This window comes from Micrasema longulum, unplaced genomic scaffold (assembly GCF_059751315.1).
Source record: "Micrasema longulum isolate JH-2025_06_02 unplaced genomic scaffold, ASM5975131v1 h1tg000074l, whole genome shotgun sequence".
Classification (NCBI taxonomy): Eukaryota; Metazoa; Arthropoda; class Insecta; order Trichoptera; family Brachycentridae; genus Micrasema; species Micrasema longulum.
Window position 1 is genome coordinate 518182 of NW_028277281.1, and position 16599 is coordinate 534780.

The window sequence follows — 16599 nt, forward strand, 5'->3', positions numbered from 1 at the left end:
GAAAACAAGTTGTCAAAATAAATAATAAAATAAGTGACCAAACCAATATTACCTACGGAGTACCTCAAGGTAGTATTCTAGGACCAATCTTATTCTTAATATACATAAATGATCTGTGTCATTTAAACATTGATGGTTCTGTTATAAGTTTTGCTGATGACACCGTTCTATTATTCAAAGATAAGACATGGAAGGAAACATACGAAAAATCCGAAAGATATCTGAATATAGTAAAGGCATGGCTAGATACTAATTACTTAACTCTTAATAAATCTAAAACTAACTTCATTCCATTTCAAATCAGTTCTAGAACCTATTCACAAAATGCTGATTTTAACATCAAACTACATAATAATAATTGTCTTCAAAGTGCTCATTGTAATTGCCCAATACTGGATAGGACAGACAATGTCAAATACTTAGGAGTTATTATTGATATAAATTTAAAGTGGAAACAGCAGATTGAAAATGTTACTAATAAACTTAAGAAATTAACGTATTTATTCAAAACAATTCGAAATATAATTAATGTACAGGAACTTTTAAAGATTTATTTTGCATTGTGCCAATCAATTTTGGAGTACGGTATAATCGGTTGGGGTGGTGCGAGTGACACAGTTCTAAATAGTGTATTGGTTGCACAAAAATCCATCATTAAAATAATACTCAGAGTCCCGATACAGACATCCACTGAAGAAATATTCCATAAATCACAACTTATGACACCAAAACAATTATACGCTAAAACAATACTCACTTATAGATTCAAACACTACTCTTACTCAAATGAAAGACATAACCCCCACAATACATCACATACAAATAATATAATCACTAGATCCTCAACACATAAACAACTTAAACAAATACAAACTAATACCACTTTCAGACAAAGGGATTTTGAGTATTATTCAATTAAAATCTATAACCTACTTCCACTATCTATTAAAGCAATTAGTAATGAGAAAATGTTTAAAAAGGCTATAAAAAAATGGATAGTGGAGCTAGGTAGAAGTAAAATGGATTGTCTCATTCGCCCATACCAATGCTGAATCAACTGCTCCACAACTGTATGGCTATTGCTAGGTTTCTGTTGTTTTCATTGTGTGTTTTGTAGTGTTTTGTAATATAAATAATATAGATGTATATAAATACCTTGTTTTTAAAACTGTCTGAATATTTGTTTAATTATGTTTGTTTTTTAAGTGAGTCTTCTTTGTTTATTCTCAAATGTAATAAAAAAAAACTAAATTGTTAAGTGTCCTCGGCACGGGAAACCCCAGTGAGGTCACATTATTTTAATTATTAATTTATAGTTTGTAAGCGAAAAATATGAATAAATAAAAAAAAAAAAATAAATAATAAGAAATATTTTTGTGTTTTATTAAATATTTTTTAATTACTATAAAAAATACCATATTATCTTTTACAGAATATTTTATTTTTTCTTTCTTATGTTACACAAAAATATTATAACTGTCCATTATTTATTATAGGAGCAAAAATTCATTAACATTTTCTTGTATACCCACGAACAGGCCATGCCTTAGTGGGATTTTTTTGTTTACTAGTTTTGGTATTAATATGCATTTCATTGCTATGTAATTATGCTTTATTTTTTTAATACTCTGTTTTATCACTTATGTTTATTGTAAAAAAACAAATATATATATATATATATGTATACATATATATATGTCCAAATGTTTCTAGACAGTCTGGGTTTCGTCAGTAATTAAGATCTAAATTGAACATAGTTTTGCAGAACCAAGCCAGCCATAGAAAAGTGAATCTAAGATAATAGCACTTGTGTGAAAAGAGTGAATAATTCAATTTACGCAACAATCGGAATGTTTTTTTATTCTGATTACTACTACTTCTACCATCACATCATTTCCCCGTAGGGGTAACATTCACCAGTCTACCTATGTTTGAACATCCGCATTTTCTCAAACCTATTTTTGGGCCAGGGAAATTTTTTTTTAGCCGGCTTCTAAAACAGTTTTTCCACCTCTGATCCGAGGACAATGGTGGATAGATAAATGTTCCTCTTTGCCCCTTGACATGGGTCTCATGTCGTATGATATAATACTATAAAACAAATAAATAACTTGATTGTGAGCCATAAATCTACCCACATCCTCGTCATAACACTTCCCTTCTTTCCTCCACTCGTTTGTAATAAAATGGTTGTAAATATTGGAAGCCCAGGGCCGGTTGCTTAAAGAAAATACAATGTGAAGAAAAAATAGTACATGTTTCTTGATAAAGCTTTGGTTTTGTTTTACTTTTTCATTTAACTTTTTTCTAAGTAAAAATAACAGATAATTGGACATAAATAAATTGTTCACAGCATGCAATGTGTTAAAAACAATGAATTTGTGGGGGTCATATTTATTTATTTGTTTATATTTACACTTTATATTAATATTCAATAAATATACATATAAGGGCGGGCATATTGCCAAGGCAATTTTTTCCTACCTACCCAAACCGTTCAGTTTGAGAAAATTACAAGCACATGGACATATTAAATGCGAAACAATAATGTTCTGTTCCTCGATCAGCACAGCACAAACTATGGCTCGCATGCACCAATGTCCCGATTGTGTCGCATTGTAAACTCGAGACAAGATCTGGACTTTTTTGGTGCCAGTCTTTCTAGATTTAAACAATCACTAAAATATATCAGATCTTCTCTTGATGTAGTAATTATTACTTAATTTTTGTCCTAACTTTAATTTTCTTTAGTTGTATTTTATTTCAATTGTCCCTGTATATATTATAAAGAAATGGATTTAAATGGACTTTATAAGTCATGAATGCGTGCTTAATTAGTCTGACTAATTCATGCGTTTACTAATGTATAACATCCCAAAGTGCGTATGAAGACTGGACGGAAGAAACATGCTCAGTCAATAATAGTTTTTTTTTTTTTCACATTTCTTACTGACTGTTTTTTTTTTTTTTTTTAATTTATTTACAAACCCTTACGGATTATAACATTAATTTTACAAAAAATAACATAAATTTTTTTCATTCATACTCTGTTGTTCAAAATAATATTTTTTACATCTTTTGAAAAGTTTGTCTGAGTCTTTTGTTTAGTTTTGTCTGGTAGTTTATTGTATAATTTCAGCAACTGGTTCATTAGTCTTGATTGTCCTTGTCTTGTTTTAGAAAGTTGGATATGGTATTTGTCTGATATTCTCGTATTATGTCCATGTTGACTACAATTTTTTACAAGTTTTAGTTCTTCGTCTACAATTACATTAGTGGCTAATTTATGGATAAATTTTAATGATTCTAGTTGAAAGAGTTCAGTTATATTTAATTGCTTAGTTTGTTTAAAAAGTTCTCTAGTTGCAGTTAGATAGGGAAGGTCATATACTAACGTTAATATTTTATTTTGTTGTCTTTGTAGTCTGTTTATGTCATTTAGACATCCTGCTCCCCATAGTTGTTGCGTATAACATTTTTTTTTTTACGTAGGCTTCATACATTAGAATTTTTTCCGTTTTTGGAAAAAAGTTTTTGATTTTTAAAAAAAGACTCGATAATGTCGCCACTTTGCTAATTAAATTGTTGATATGAATTGTCCATGTCAATTGCCTGTCTATTGTTAGTCCTTAGTATTTAACATGTTAAATTTTAGTAAGTCGTTCATTATTTATTATTTATTATTTATTTATTTATTTATATTTTTTCCTCTTGATTCGAAACTTTTTGACAACTTCGTTGATGACTGATAATATTTATAACGTTTTTTAGATTACATAACCGTGCGTATCTACAGGTAAAATTTACAGATTGGTATATTTTACTCAAATTCATGAGCAAACTGCCTAAGTAAGGTTATTTTCCCTTCAGTCTTCTAATATTTATTTGTGTTTTCTTGGTAGCATTCATTCGCTCATTGTCGCGCTACGGTCAAGGTTGTATTTTGAGTTTAGAGTGTTTGATTTTCATCAGAAAAAATGAAGATTTCTGTAAATTTTTTGAGGTATCTCTACATGAGGGAGTATGGTAGTTATCCGTGGCTCTATCCCACTGGGCTCCTCTTGGGTATGCTTGGGACCAATAGTTTGCAACTTAGAAGGGATGGGTCTACACTGACCCATTTTTTCAGACTGTTAAGGGGTTTCATCGATAACTCGGCCATTTTAGAGAGTATCAATTTTTATGTTCCTGATGGCTATCTCCGACAGCGTCAGCACAGACTGTTTTACCTCCCGGTTTCCAGAACCAACCTGCCTCTGGTCACGCCGATTGGAAGAGCAGTCAAGCAGCTGAACATTATCACTTTGGAGATCGACATCTTTCACATTAGTGAAACTATGTTTAAGAGGCAAATACTCTTGCTATTAAGTCTAGGCACTTACAGAGCTTATGACCTGTAGTTAGCTGGTTTAAGTGGCCACTTTACACACTGTAAGATTTGCCATTCTGCCCATGTTTGAACATCCACATTTCCTCAACTCTTTCATCTGTGGACTTTTGTGAAGTGCTGAAACCTTTATCACGTGGCTGTCAACAGATGGAAGAGTTGAGGAAATGTGGCTGTTCAAACGTGGGCAGAATGGTGAATGTTACAGTGTGTAAAGTGGCCACTTAAACCAGCCAATGACAGGTCATAAGCCCTGTAAATGCCTAGACTTCCATATTCCCTTCTCAAAAATGTTTCCCTCTCTGTTGAAATAAATTTAAATATGAACAACTCCCTAGGAAGAAAATCCAGCCAATCTGCAAGCATTTGGACATAATCAAACATTGTTTTATTATTACTATTTTTTTATTTTTTTTAAAACCAACTAAACTTCTAAACACAGTTCTATATTTTATTTGTTTATATTGTATTTTTTTAAATTTACTTTGTTTGAACACTCATCTTATTATTTTTATTTTTATACCTACTATGCTTCTTAACACTGATCCTATCTTTAATTTCTTTATATTGTATTTTTAAAAATTTATCTTGTTTATATACTCATCTTTTTTTTATACCAACTTAAATTCTTAACACTATTCTATCTTTTATTGCTTTATATTGTATTTTTTTAATTTTATGTGGTTTATGTACTCATGTTTTATATATCTTCCATGTATATAAAAGCCTTATGGGCGTAAAAAAATAATAAAATTAAAAAATATTCAATTACAAGTAACCAATGGAGACATTAAAAATTTTCATACAAGTTTAGACGTTTTCGTACGTATTTTTGTTCATTTATTTCAAAATAAACGAATGAATCTCTACAATGAATTAAATGAAACATCAAAGAGCCGGCTCTGTTTATCTACATCTGATAATTTATCGCACTTGCAAGCGCGCATTGTTTTTCACGCTTGTCGACATGGGTATTTATCGTGGCCAGATAAATAATATGTCAACATCATAACAACACCACAGCCCCATACGATAATGGCAATTTTACTGTTAGCAGTTAGCACTGACATTGATACGGAACCAAATTTACGACTGGCACGCTTGACTGAAGAGCTGATATCCCGGCTCGGTTCCCGGCGGCGCAAGCAACTTCGAATACGGGTAGGTGCTGTTGCGGTGTTCTCCTGTTCGTTAAGTTTTCATCGACCATGTGAGGACTACGCCAAATGTAGACGGACTGTATCTGAATTACGCTATTTACATAATTATTAAATAATAAAGTAGCCTCTTTTAACCTACTCTCCAAAATGCATCTTAATTTCCCCTTTCGGGTGACAAGAAATAAGTATTTATTCCATCTGCCAGGCTGTAGCACTAACTAAGCTTTAGTTTCGACTTTAAACCATCATGAATCCAATGCATATTTAATAATGATCAGTCGCATCATTTTTGAGAGTATTTAAATGCTGGGCTTCATTTTTAGAACTTCCAAACCCTTTATAAAACCAAACACTTTGAAAACTTTACATTACACTTTTGCACGCAGTAACTTGGAGTTTGCATCCGTCGTGTGGAGCCCACAATACATAACAAACATAAAAAGGATTGAAAATGTTTAACGAAAATTTTAAAAACAATAAAACGCTTTGCACTTACAGCCAATCTGCTAAACAAAATAGATTTTTTACCCCTGAAAATAGACGCACTAAATCTAAATTATGCTATTTATATAAATTATTAAAAAATAAAGTAGACTCTTTTATCCTACTCTCCAAAATTAATCTTAATGTCCCCTTTCGCGTGACAAGAAATAAGTATTTGTTCCATCTGCCAGTCTGTAGCACTAACTATGCACAACACTCTTTCCTCTATCGTTCTTGCTCTAAATATAATGCTTTTTTTTCATCTATTGATAAATTTTACATGCCCCTTAATTTATTTAAAATTATTTCTCTCATTTGACTCATTATTTCTGGCTGCGATACGATCCCACTTACTATTTAATGATGCTCACACTTACACACACCTGAACACTTACTCCTACAATAATACATATAAACACACGTCTACACTTACTCTCATAACACAATTTAATAATATGTATGATTCTTATTTAGAAATTTCGCTGGTCTGTCTTTAAACGATTTTTTTTTTAATGTTATTTTATTATTGTCGACTGTTTGTTTCTTTAAAATAAATAAATAAATGTGTAGTTTTATATAGAATAGAAGTTGCTGAAACAACTTATCAAAATTACTAGAAGAAGAGGAAATCAAAAACATATTTTAGTGCCATGTACCGTATTTTGCTTACCACTTCATCCCTTGATGCCCAAAATCCCCAAAATCCCCGGACGGTCAAACCAAGTCGTGGAAAGGGAGAAGGCATAGAATTAAGAATAGTCCAGAAGGAGAGTAGAATCATATTTGAATACATCGGACTGTGTCCGAAAATCCCCCCCACTTTCGCCGCGCGCATTCGTGAAGTCACCGCGTAATGTTACACGATGGAAAAAAATATAATCATAACGCAAATGTAAGCTAAAAAATAAAGCAATCTGTTAATTTCTCTAAAATTTTATTGTGCACGCGAAAAAATTGTTTGACACTACATAGTAGATAAGTAAAGGGTCATTATTTAATAAGAGTAATTGAATTAATGAACTTTGAACTTAAAATATAACACAAACTTTATTTTACATAAAACGGATATTTTTATATCATGTTAAATAATATTTGATGTTTTAAAGATAATGTCAGTCTAATGTCCAAGATAGAGTTGTTTAATCCGAGATACAATTTTTATTATTTCTCTGATTAGATGAGCAAAGTAGGGTAAACAAATTTACTACCCTGGCAACACTAACGAAATGTTCATTTTGCTTCTTCGACAATCTGACAGATGGAAAAATAATTCAATTTTTACACATACACATTCATTTGCTAATTACACATGAAATGTGATTGCATCCTGTTTCTTTAAGATCCTATCAGTATTTCTACACTTTAAGAGGACACAACACGGCATAATTGAATTAAAATCAGCAGTTGCGTACTGAGCGACGTCTACAAAGAAACTAATGGGCCAAAACGTAAACCTACTCATTTATGGGTAGTTGAGTCGCCTTCTGTTTGATAAACATTTAAATGGACAGAACACATACAATATATAACACAAAAAATTAGAAAACTTTCCCATATCTTCAAGTTGATACGTAACATCTTATCCCTAATTAAACTCAAACAACTATATTATATTTTATGTAACTCAATTATAACTTATGGGATAATAGGATGGGGAGGCACTTATAAATCAATATTAAAACCTCTCGAATCTGCTGAAAACCCGATTGTAAAAATAATTTTTCAAAAGCTCTTCGGGTACCTTCAGGTCAAGTTGCTCGAAGAATTTGATATATTAGATATTAGACAATTATATATATCTAGAATCATTATGTTTGTGAAAGCAAATCTCAAAAGGAACACTCCCACACTACCAGAAGTCAAACTAAAGAGTGGGTCATGGGGTCTACCACAAACTCTGAATTCGGGCAAAGAAATTTCAGGTTTATGGGCCTCAAAATCAATATGTTACCCGAACATTACAAAACCATGACCCGAGCTCAATTAAATACATTTGTAACTAAATAGTTACTGGATTTAGATAGAGAAAATCGGAAAACTTACTAAATAATATTCTAATCTAATAAATGGTATATATATATTGTATAACTTTACAATAAATTAACTAGTAGATAGTCATGTTATTGTGTATTTTTGCATAAAAATGTCTGCTTTAAAACAGGTTGTACCTAATTAGGCAGACTAGACATAATCCAGAGCAATCTATTACCTAAGCGTGTATGTAGTAGATAAATAATTTATAATTTTTGTTAATAAACCATGATTATTAATGGTAAGCTGTGCATAATCGCTTTTTTAGACAATTCGCCCCTGCTGCAGGTGGTTATATACAAGTATTCAATAAAATTTCGTAAATTTACTGTCTAAAGAATGTAAACGCGAGTGTTAGATATTCATTCGCCTTCTCAGCATCTTGGCAAGGTCGTTCTCGACAAACGTTGGCGTGTTATAATTACGAACGAGCTAACTGTGAAGCGGGTAACCGTTTGTTGTCATTATGTGAATTCTCTGATTTATTGTATCTGTGGTGAGGAGACAATTGCGAGACGGGACTAATATCTTTCATCCGTTGGATCAAGTCAGTATTATATTAACAACAGCCAATGTTCCCGTTAGATCGAACGGGAAACGGAGATCTGTTTGGGCAGGCTGCAATTTATTATAAAACGTCTTAAATATAAAATAAATTAAACCAACAATATTTTGAGTTTGTCCATGACAAAGATTGGACAGACGGTGCGTGTTATGTTGACCTCCCATCTTCTTCTTTACTACTACTACTACTGCCATCTCGCCATTTCTCCGCACTCCTGTCTGATGGTAAAACGATGCATCTATAGTTGCATCTTTTTGCCGTAATACGACTCAAAATATTCTGCTCTCTGAGATCTGTCATATGGTAGTTAAGATAATTTTTTATAAAGCTTCCTAGCCAATTGCCAACTTGGTGTAACTGTTGTGTGCCCTTTTTTATATGGTATCGAAACTATTTTATTTTTGATCTGGCTTGACATTTTTATATGGGAGGTTACTGATACACGTGCTCTGTAAAGGGCAACAACGCAGTGTTGCCAGATCGCTTGCAGTGTTGCCAGTCTCATTATTTTTCTGCCACACCTCGTACAGTACTTAGATATTGGTTATCTTGCGATTTCTCCAAGTGGCACCTTTCTGAACTGAAGCTGTTATTATCCATTCCATTTAATGTAAAGATTCACTTTATAACCCAATACATTGGTTCCAGGAGGACACATTGAAATTAGATTCCTAACTTAGTACGTCGTGACTACAACAATTTATTATTAAATGTAAAGTTGAATGTTATTAATTATAAGTACAGTAAAGCCAACGAGTGTAGTTGGAGACATCTTGCTATCTTCTAAAGTGAACCAAATATAAAAATTCCATCTTCGAAGCTGCCTTTTATTGACAACTGGAGGGGGATGCGATTACTCTCAACACCTCACACGGCACATAGCACTTCCATATTCCCTTCTCAAAAATGTTTTCCAATCCAGCCAGTCTGCTAGCATTTGGACATACTCAAACATTGTTGAATTAACTACCTGGTAAAATAAGAAGTATATAAATCGGCAAATTGTTTTCAGGCGTTGCCTAGTAGGTGATTTGGTTCAGCCGGATGAATCTCACCCACGTAATAAAGGTTTCAGCTCTTTTACTTCACAAAAGTCAACAGATGGAAGAGTTGAGGAAATGTAGATATTCAAACATGGGCAGAATGGTGAATGTTACACAGTGTGTAAAATGGCCACTTAAACCAGCCAATGACAGGTCATAAGCTGTGTAAACGCCTAGACTTCCATATTCCCTACTCAAATTTTTTTTCCCTCTCTGTTTAAATAAATTGAAATATTTATCTTTTTTTCATAATTTAAGTTTACAATTGACGGGCCTATTGCCAAATGGTAATTTCTTCAAACCAATCCATAAAATATGAGTGTTATTAAATTTTTACTTAAATTAGTAATCGTGAATGTTTCAAAGTGTGTAAAGTGGCCACTTAAACCAACCAATGACCGGTCATAAGCCCTGTAAATGCCTAGACTTCCATATTCCCTTCTCAAAAATGTTTTCCCTCTCTGTTGCAATAAATGTGAATAACTCCCTAGGGAGGAAATCCAGCCAGTCTGCAAGCATTTGGACATAGTCAAAACATTGTTGATATTTTTTTTGATCACTTAAAACATACAAAAATACAAATAAAAGTCTACTAAATCGTTTTCTTATTTAGCTAAATAGGCTTTCATACATATTAAGGCATTTGACGCCTTATCGGAAATCCGACTTCTATTTTTAGTAGCGAAATTGCATACCATTTAAAAAAACTCTTTCACACTCTGCGGAAGTTGGTTTAACAGATAATTAAGCTTTGTATAGCAACTTTAAATTCGGAGTATATTTTCCAGAGGTATCAAGTAATTGATAATTCTTGTTTAATTTCAATAAACATTGTCGCGTTTTTTAAACTTCCTTATGAGCTTTACTTGTACATGTAGATTCCTTTAGTTCATCAAATGTTTTTTCTCGACATTTCGGCGAATTCCACATAATTCAGCTCGTTTTCATAACTGTCGGAATCGGATTCTGTCGGTAAAGGAAATAACCGTCGAAATAGTGACTGCTTGGCTGATGAAGTCAGTTTTTTTCCCGAAGGTCGGGGATTCCCAATTAAAATTTTACCGGAGTCGAAATCGATCATTTTCCCGGATATTCCCGGGTTTCCGAAATTCCGAATCCGGGAAAGAAATCCTAATCACGACAAAAAACTGCCCGTTACGTAAGTAAATAAATAAATTCTAGAATTGATAATAATAAGTATGAAAAAAGCATTTGATAGTCTTTACAAACCTACACTCTGGAAAATACTAGAAGCATATAGGATACCGTAAAACTAATCGAACTTATTAAAGCCTTTCACTCAAGTAGCGGATGCCAAATCAAAATTAACAATGTTGTCATATATTGGTTTGAGGTCACCATCGGAGCTCGCCAAGGTTGCGTCCTCGCACCCTTCTTTTTTATAATCCTTATGGACTTCAATCTTAGAAATTCAATTCCACTAGATCAAGGAATATCCATCTCCCCCTTCCAAAAACTCTGCGACCTAGAGTATGTCGCTGATGCGGTTTTATTTGACGATTCAGTCGGGGGTCTTCAGGTCACGCATGGGCTTAAAAATCAATATTGCGAAAACCCACGTACTGTGTAACACTTCGTGCCTTGATGCTCAAAATCCCCTGACTCTGTCAAACCAAATCATTGAAAGGGTCGAGAGTTTCAAATACCTGGGAGTATATATTACAGAAAATGGCAGCTTTCTAAAAATAACTGGGAGTGCGACTAGAAATAGCAGGCGCCACATTCAACAGTATGAAGGCTGTGTGAAGATCGGATATTTACTTACTGAAAATTAAATTCCACCTATATAGCGCCTGCATAACACACATTCTCCTCTACGGATGCAAATCGTGGCACCTCACTAGGGCCCAAAACAGCAAAATACCGAGTTTTGAGAATAGGTGTCTCGGAAGAATTTCGCGTGCGCGGTGGTTAGTATTTGTGAGGAATAAAGTAGTGAGAGAACGGGCGCTGCAAATTACGGTAACAACTGTCATCAAGCGGAGGCGATACTGTTTGCTGGGCCATATACTGCGGATGCCTCCTGAGTTGTCTTCTTTACAAAGCATCAGGTTCTCGACGCCCAGGACGTCCACTGCCGACTGTTCGTTGGCAGTTTATGTCAGAACTTCGGGTCGCGAACCTGACTTGGGAGGACGCACGGGGAGCCGATAGAGATGCAAGAAGGTTCATTGTGGACACCATATGCCCTAACTAAACATGGAATAATGGTGATGAGAATGAATAATTTTTCCATGTCTATACTTTAATGGCGTGTTAACCATTAAAGGTATTAGCGGTATAATTTATAATGATCTCACTTTGTACGGTTTTATCGTAATAAATTTATTAGGTTCCGTTAGATCGACATTCAGTCATTAATAAAATCTAATGATTTGATACCCACTAATAAACTGTGCTCTCCTACACAAAACTGTGTTGTTTTGTTCTGAGGATAGGATTAAGCGAGAATTTGCTAGATTTCATACGGGTTTGAGACCATCTCACTATCCATATATCGATATATATTATAATAGAACAAAATAAATCAAAAATTACAATTTTATATCTAAAAAACAAAAATAGAAAATTAAAAGTACCTATTAAACATAAAATTAAGAATAGTCCATAAGGAGCGTAGAATCATATTTGGATACATCGGACTGTGTCCAAAAATTCCCCCACTATACCCCGCTTTCACCCCGCGCATTCGTGATATCGCCGCCTAATGTTTGACGATGGGAAAATATATAATCATAACACAAATGCAAGGTACAAAAAAAAGGAATCTGTTAATTTGTCTAAAATTTTAATGTGCACGGGGAAATATTGATTGACACAACAGAGTAGATAAGTAAAGGGTCATTTAATAAGAGTAATTGAATTAATGAATTTTAAACTTGAAATATAAAACAAATTTTATTTTACATAAAACGGATATTTTTATATCATGTTAAATAATATTTGATGTTTTAAAGATAATGTTGGTCAAATGTCCATGATAGAATTGTTTAATCCGAGATCCAATTTTCATTATTTCTCTCATTAGATGAGCAAAGTAGGGTAAAAAATTTACTACCCTGGCAACACTAACGAAATGTCCATTTTGATTTCTTCAACAATCTGACAGGTGGAAAAATAATTCAAGTTTAAAGTAATGTATTTGCTACATAAACATTCATTCACTAATTACACATGAAATGTGATTCTATCCTGTTTCTTTATGATCCTAGCAGTATTTTTACACTATAAAAGGACACAACACGGCATAGTTGAATTCAAATCAGGGGTCGCGTACTAAGCGACGTCTACAAAAAACTAGTGGGTCAAAACGTAAAACTACTCATTTATAAGTAGTTTATTCGCCTTATGTTTGATGCTCGTATGCGGTTTCTGGACGATTCTGGATCTTTGGCTCTTTTGACTAATGAGTTTGCCGACCACTGGTCTAGTGCCATAATCCAGGGAGAAACTGCCGTCATACAGTTGTACGAAGAAGTAGGACCGCGTATGGAACATCTGAATGGCTATGAAAATCTAACAATATTGGTAAAACTAAGTAATCTTCAAATGAAGAACATTTTGAATAGTTGAATAATATAACATCTTAATCATAGAATTAAGAATATTCCAGAAACCGCATACGCACATCAAACAGAAGGCGACTAAACTACTCATAAATGAGTAGGTTTACGTTTTGACCCATTAGTTTCTTTATAGACGTCGGCGTCGCTCAGTACGCAACTCCTGATTTGAATTCAACTATGCCGTGTTGTGTCCTTTTAAAGTGTAGAAATACTGCTAGGATCTTAAAGAAACGGGATGGTATCAAATTTCATGTGTAATTAGCAAACAAATGTTTAAGTACCAAATGCATTACTTAAAAATTGAATTATTTTTCCATCTGTCAGATTGTCGCAGAAACAAAATGAACATTTCGTTAGTGTTGCCAGGGCAGTAAATTTTTTTACCCTACTTTGCTCATCTTATAAGAGAAATAATGAAAATTGGACCTCGGATTAAACAACTTTTTTGTGGACATTTGACCGACATTATCTTCAAAACATCAAATATTATTTAACATGGTACAAAAATATCCCTTTAGGGTAAAATAAAATTCGTTTTAAGTTTAAAGTTCATTAATTCAATTACTCTTATTAAATGACCCTTTACTTATCTACTCTGTTGTGTCATTCAATATTTCCGCGTGCGCAATAAAATTTTAGAGAAATTAACAGATATCTTTTTTTTTACCGTACATTTGTGTTATGATTAATTTTTTTTCCATCGTGCAACATTACGCGGTGACGTCACGAATGCGCGCGGCGAAAGTTGGGCATAGTGAGGGAGATGTATTCAAATATGATTCTACGCTCCTTCTGGACTATTGTTAATTCTATGATCTTAATATTTACAAGCATTATTACGTAAATAATCATATTTATATGATTGTCGAATCCATTACGTAGGTTTGTTACTAACGGGTGTCGCGCTTGCCCGACCGTTGACATAATTTGGGTTCCGCTCATTAAACTGCGGGTCTTATGCATGGGAAAATAAATCTTCACGCTCTGGAAATAAGGGCAATTTTCGACGCGCCTATTAAAATAGTTTTGACAGCGCCATCTTGGTAGTGATGATAAAATTTCTGCTATTGAAATTTTATTTCATAAGCATCAGTTCAGTGCTACGGGAAATTGGATATAAATTAGAGCATTTGATTGCGAAACAAAGTTTCTCTAAAATCAATAAAAAAAATACTAAGAATTATTTTAATAAAAACGAACTACTTTAAATGACGTCACAAGTTCTTCTAAACCAACCAATTAAAGAGTTAACATAAATACTCTTTTTCAAAACGTTAAGATACATATATACCTCGCTCATTGAATCCATTATATCTTACGGAGTGCGTGTCTGGGCCTTCCAGTCTCATCTGGGTAAAATTTATGATATTCAGGTGAGACTGTTGAGGGAAATTGTACCGGATAGCATAATCCGTGAGTCGAAACATGTGAGCGAAGGTGTATATTTTAAAGTCTGTAATGTCCTGCCGGTAAAACAACTTTGTGACTACAAATTGATTGTAGATCACTTTGTTGATCCGGAATATAAAAAAAGAGTTTTCCATACTCACGACACTAGATTAAAAACGAAGGGCTCCCTGTTTGTTCCCCGAATTACAAATTACTTCGGAGAGCGAACATTAAATTGCGTTGTTCCAAGATTGTTCAATGATCTCCCACAAACCATCATTAACATAAAAGATCTTCAAATGAAAAAAAAAGAACTGAAGAAATATCTTCTAGATACTTTATAGTGCCTGTTTATGAATAAATTTGTAAAATATAAATAAAATAAATGTAATATAAACCTGTCATAAAAAAAAATGTGTCCCACCGAAAAGTCTTTAGACTTAGTGGGTAACAAATTCTTGTATCTATTTTTTAATTATAAAATAAACGCTGCTCTGCAGCACTAAAAAAAAAAAAAAAAACATTAAGGTAGTGCATCATTTTAATGTTCCTTTATAATATGTAAGTAAATCAGCGCCAGAGACTACACATAGTTAATAATTATAGTTTGGAAAATATCTGTACCTCAGAGGCAGACAGGTGCAAATCCAGAATTTGATGAAATGACATTTTGATTTTTGTATCCAGTTTATGACCACAAAAAATCAATGTTGGAATTTTTTGAGGGGACCCCCCTAAAAGCTGTCAATTGTCTAAGAAATGAGATTGGTGAAGTTTCAGCTCAATTGGATAAGGTTAACTCGTGCCTCATCAAGGTTGAAGTTTTAACTTTCTAAGATTTTTTTTTTTAATAAAATACCTAACAATTTAATTACATACGCTGTCCAGATTTTGCTTTATTTATTTTTTTAATTGGTACATAAAAAGGGGTGTAGTTAAAACTGTTTCCAAAGTAAATACAGCACAATCCAAATTGAAAATAATGGATTTAGGAGCAAAGAAAAGCAAAAAGGTATAAAACACAAGAAGAAATAATGTTCTAAATTTTATTTAAATATAAAAAAGAAAGTATTATAAAAGAAAGAAGTTTTTATTATTTTTATTTACATTTACAATTAATTATCAGATTAAGGTGGTAGATAACATGGCTTTTGAGTCAGGGTTTTTTTTTCGATATTCCGATACAACTTGTAACTGAAACTGTCTTGCATTAATTTTACCTCTCTTTCAGCTGTGTCATTGACAACCTTGAAACCGTTCATTATTTTTTTGCTTTTAAATAGTGTGCATTTTCACACCATATCTGTATCTAAAAAATCTGTATCAATTTCGAATCTTTTGAAAAAATTAAGAGTTTGATGAGAAACAGAAAAATAAATATCTTTGTCCAATGAATTGTCCACTCGATGGAGACTGAGTTTTGCTTCCACGTCCCTATCACCACATGTTTTTTCTTCAATTGGAATTAATTGTAGACTTTTTAGAGCCATGCTTGTTTTGACACTTTTTTCTAAATTTTCATCGAAGAAAGAAAATGTGACTTGCTCAGACTTGAGGTACCACAGATGATTTATCATTTTAGACAGTGCCTTGTCTGCAAGTTCTTTATCGATTTCTCCACATTTTAAACAAGTAGTTTTCGTTTTATGAGGAAAAAACGGCGATTTTTTTCAAGAAATCTTTTTTTTCAAATTTAATTTCGATGAGGCACGGGTTAACGTTATCCAATTGAGCCAAAACTTTCCAAATCTTATTTTCTAGACAAAAAGCAAATATAAGGGGTGTCCCGCCGGCATTAGAACGAAAATATTTTTTCACCTTATACCATGTCCATTGATTTTGAAGTTCACAAAAGTCAACAGATGGAAGAGTTTAGGAAATGTGATGTTTAAACATATGCAGAACGGTGAATGTTACAGTGTGTAATGTGGCAAAAACTAAAGGCCACTTAAAC